The sequence below is a fragment of the Schistocerca nitens genome, chromosome 1 (genome assembly GCF_023898315.1).
Source record: "Schistocerca nitens isolate TAMUIC-IGC-003100 chromosome 1, iqSchNite1.1, whole genome shotgun sequence".
In the NCBI taxonomy this organism is placed as follows: Eukaryota; Metazoa; Arthropoda; class Insecta; order Orthoptera; family Acrididae; genus Schistocerca; species Schistocerca nitens.
The window spans coordinates 1,174,956,595-1,174,961,580 of record NC_064614.1 but is presented as its reverse complement, the minus strand read 5'-3'; the positions used below and the strand labels follow the sequence as shown (position 1 = coordinate 1,174,961,580).

The window sequence follows — 4,986 nt, the reverse complement described above, 5'->3', positions numbered from 1 at the left end:
TTAATATTCCAATACAGTGCAAAAACAACTTTTTCAGTAGTTAGCTTTATATCCGCAACAGCTACAACCGCACGCCGTGAAATGTAAACATACTGCTGAGACTTCGATGAAGGACGTAAGGACACTCACAAAGAACAGACCATTCGAATCAATAACATAAAAATAAAGATTGAGATGAACGAAAATCCGCCAGTAAGTTACTTTTACTGCATATTTTAACACCAATAATCTTTAAAATAAGTATCCGAAGTGTAAAACTTTATAAAATATTGGCGATCGATTTGAACAGCAGTCCAGCACATGTGACGACTCTAATCGATTTACTCTTAATCCATAATCTGTGTTCAGTGGACTGTCCATTCCTTTAAACAGCTTCTGCAGTACCTTTACTTTCACAGAGCATAACAATTTCATCTGTGAATCTTTTCACTGATGCCCTTTCACCATGAATTTTAGTCCCTCTTCTGGGCCTACGGTTTATTTCCTCCATCGCTTCTTGAGTATGTAAGTTGAACAATAGAGAAGAAATGCTGCAATCTCTATTCTTATTGTTTCCGCTCCGTTCTTGAACATACACTGGCGGGAAAGAAATCGCAACACCTAAAAATAATTAATGGAGAGTAATGAAATTTCGGGAATACATTTGTCTAGGTAACATACTCGTATTTAAGTGAGTAACGCTGCAAGATCACAGGTTAATGTAAGCGTGATATAAGCCATTGCAAATGTGAAACGCCGGTACATTAATAATCATTGTAGCCGCCAAGCTGTTGCATGCAAGCATGCAGATGTGCATGCATTGTGTTGTACAGGTGCCGGATCTCAGTTCGTAGAGTTTTATGCCTGTTGCACTTGGTCGGTCAATACAGGGACGTCTAATGCTGTCTGTGGATGACGCTGGAGCTGTCATTAGATGATTTTCCACATGTGCCCGACTGGAGACACATCTGGTGATCGAGCAGGACAAGGCAACATGTCGACACCCTGCAGAGCATGTTGCGCTGCAACAGCGGCATGTGGGCGAACGTTATCCTGTTGGAAAACACCCTCTGGAATGCTTTTTGTGAATGACAGCACAACAGGTCGAATTGCCGGTTTGAGGGTTTTGCAGTCATGATACGTGGCATCACCACGAAAGTACTGCAGCTGTCATACGAGACCACATCCCACACCAGATGTATGTCAAAAAGTATAGCATGCAGATAGGCTGGTTGCAGGCCCTTAATTTCCCCCCTCCTAACCAACACTTGGCCATCATTGGCACCGAGGCAGAACCAATTTTCATCAGGAAACATAACAGGCCTCCATCCTGCCCTCCAATGAGCTGTCGCGTGGCACCACTGAAGTCGCAAATGGTGGTGGTTTGGGGTCAGTGGAACGCACGCTACAGGGCGGCTGGCTCGCAGCTGTCGTAGAAGTAACCCATTAGTAACAGTCCGTTCTGTCACTGTGGTGTTAAGGGGCTCCGGAACGCCCTATACTTGCAATGTTAAAAAAACGCTTATAAATTACATCTTTCCTCATAAAGTATTTGAGGTAGGAAGTTGAACTTTTTACAGATTATTTATTGGAATATGGGCTACAACTTAACACACGGATTTTACAAAATTTTAGTTCAGTTATTAAAGATGATTTTTTTTCAATTGTAATGAAAATTCACAACATTTTTTTGCAATTTTTTATTTGTATATTCAAAAATATACAGTTTTTTTGGAAAAAGGCTGTGTTAAATTATGCAGAATGTACTGTGTAACATTTACTGAAAGTTTGAAACAAATAAGTTTGGAAGATCCTTAGAAAACACGTAATTAGTATGAGAAAATAAAAGTTTTGGGAATCGAGCGACAAAGATTGGATTAACTTTTTAGTGCATTCCAGGTCCATAGGATGGATTATCTTCATCCTCTGCAAACTCCTCCTCCAGCTTCCTCTTGTTCCTCCCCCTGTTTACTCTTGCTTGTACTTCTAGACTCTTTACAGCCCTGTCTGCAGCCCGAAGGCGTTCCTTGTCTAAAGCAAGCATCGCTCGTACCATGTTAGAACCTATCTTCATTCCCATATTTCTAAATACCTTGCACCTTACAATGTTGCCATCTTTGAAAGTCGAAACAGCATCATACACACCAAATTGAAGTGTTTCTATTCCAACAAATACAGTCTTGGGGATTCTCGACCATATAACACTATTTACACTTTCATTGGGGTTTTGAGTTTTTCCGTGAATACACTTTTTCAACAGTTCAGGTGCTGCTAAGTCTCTGAAAATAGGTTTTATCACCTCCATTATTGCATGAGGCAGACTATGCTTATGAGTGTACACTTCACCAGTTAGCAATCCTTTGTTATATTTACACCAACTGTCTTCTTCTTTGGGACACATGCTATGTTGGGGATTTTCATCGTCTTTATTGTTTACAGTAATAACACATACCTTTGGCTTTCCAACATTTCTCCTTTTCTTAAAAGCCTTCAGAGGATTTCTAATAACTTTACTTTTACTCATTATTATACTTCAACAAAACAGAGACTCAAGAAACAGAATTAATTACGAATATTTTCGAGATAACGACAGAGTAAATAAACATGAAACAATCGACAATCACACCAGCGATGTATATTGACCCATCACAGGTTAGCCACAACACATACTTTATCTCACATCACTAAAATGTACCTGATGAACACGGACGTTAATAATAACACCATTTGACAGCAGTTTAACAGCGCCACAGTGGGTCACGCCCATGTAGAACACATTTCAAAAAAAATGTAAAAATAGTTGTAGTCTTCGGAATTGAATAAATTATATATCTATTAAAAGGTAATAGTCTGCAGATTCAGAAAACGCTAAAAAGTAAAAATTGAACTTCTCATGATTTTGAGCCTTTCCGGAGCCCCTTAACTGTTGCTCAAATTGCTGCTGGAGACGCTGTACGATGCGCCAGGTCCATATGCCGAACATGATTTTCTTCCCTGTCGCTAGTGGCAAGTGACCGTCCAGAGCCCGGTCTTCTTGTTACCGTACATTCTCGTGACCACCGCTGCCAGCAGTCATATACAGTGGCTACATTCCTGCCAAGTCTTTCTGCAGAGTCGCGGAAGGAACATCCAGCTTCTCGTACCGCTATTACACGCCCTCTTTGAAACACAGTGAGGTGTTGATAATGGCAACTTTGAAATGATAATTAATCAAGACCCTAAGAAGTCGACAGGCGTTGATATACATCAACGGGGAAAGTTGAAAATGTGTGCCCCGACCGGGACTCGAACCCGGGATCTCCTGCTTACATGGCAGACACTCTATCCACCTGAGCCACCGAGGGCACAGAGCAGGTATGTATCCCCGTGAGAACCACATTCCCAACTTAATGTCTATACACTACATTCGTAGTGCTCCGGCCCATTACACTCATTACTCGTGGCAGACAATCTTACCGAGTCCCGTAAGAGTTTGGGCAATGCGTGTTCATCCAGCACAGAAGAAGAAGGTCAGTGGCCAATTAGCCTTAACTATATGAAGACGTTATCTGTTCTTTCGGACATGTCCGAAAGAACAGATGCCATCTTCATATAATGGCAACTTTTTCGCCTTGAAGGCATTCTTGACTAATCTCACTGGTGACAGTCTCAAAGGTAACTAACGCACGCGACCGTTTCAGGGTGTATTTAAAGGCCGGCCGCTGGTGGCCGAGCGGTTCTGGCGCTACAGTCTGGAGCCGCGCGACCGCTACGGTCGCAGGCTCGAATCCCGCCTCGGGCATGGATGTGTGTGTTGTCCTTAGGTTAGTTAGGTTTAAGTGGTTCTAAGTTCTAGGGGACTTATGACCTCAGCAGTTGAGTCCCATAGTGCTCAGAGCCATTTGAACCATTTGTATTTAAAGTAGACAGATTTGCATCCTTATAGTGGCGCTACTGGCGCCACTCTTACGTGAATGACGGAAAATTTGAATAAAAATCATTTTTTATACGTAGAAACACGCCTACCAACTTCCGTTTGTGTCGCAGAACTCTTTCTTGGTCCTGCAATTTGTTTTATACGTACCGCTCAAAAAACAAAAGTAAGGCACCCACAAAGGCAGGAGGAAACAAAACTAAACTTAATGAGTTGAGGGATTATGCGATGTTATTTCAGTGATTTCACAACCGTGTCATATTTACAGAAAACTTGACACTATGAGCCCACTTATCACAATGACGTTCCAACCACTCTCGCCTGGATGCGTGCACTGATGTTGTTGGGGGGTCGCACCCGTGTTCTACGAGAGACAGTCGATCTTCTTGGTCATGTGAGTACGTCAACATCACTCAGACGGTTCATAGAGAGATATGCCATGTGTGGGCGAGCACAGTTCCGTTGAAATGTGGCACCTCGATACTGTCAAATGTGAACGCAGGATGTCCGTGGCGTATCGTTTTGTCATCAGAGTTCCCTCAGTCACTATCAGCCTTGACCTGAAGTCACACATGAGGGTTCCCCACACCGTGATGCCAGGAGTAGCATCTATATGCCTTTCCAAAAAATTGGAAGAAAGGGATATCTTCCCAGGTGAACGCCATACTCCCCGACATAGCCCATCCGGGGTAGTTCAGGACCGCGATCCATCGCTGAGCACCATGTGACGCCTACATCTACATCTACATCTACATCTACATTTATACTCCGCAAGCCACCCAACGGTGTGTGGCGGAGGGCACTTTACGTGCCACTGTCATTACCTCCCTTTCCTGTTCCAGTCGCGTATGGTTCGCGGGAAGAACGACTGTCTGAAAGCCTCCATGCGCGCTCTAATCTCTCTAATTTTACATTCGTGATATCCTCGGGAGGTATAAGTAGGGGGAAGCAATATATTCGATACCTCATCCAGAAACGCACCCTCTCGAAACCTGGCGATCAAGCTACACCGCGATGCAGAGCGCCTGGCTTGCAGAGTCTGCCACTTGAGTTTGCTAAACATCTCCGTAACGCTATCACGGTTACCAAATAAC

General features: G+C 43.2%; 1 non-coding gene across 1 annotated transcript; it reads right to left on the bottom strand.

The window, feature by feature from the left end:
* Window positions 1-3,249: 3,249 nt before the first annotated feature.
* Window positions 3,250-3,324, bottom strand: Trnat-ugu (transfer RNA threonine (anticodon UGU)). The gene has a single exon. It is a non-coding gene; the product is annotated as a tRNA-Thr (tRNA).
* Between the last annotated feature and the right edge of the window lie 1,662 nt (window positions 3,325-4,986).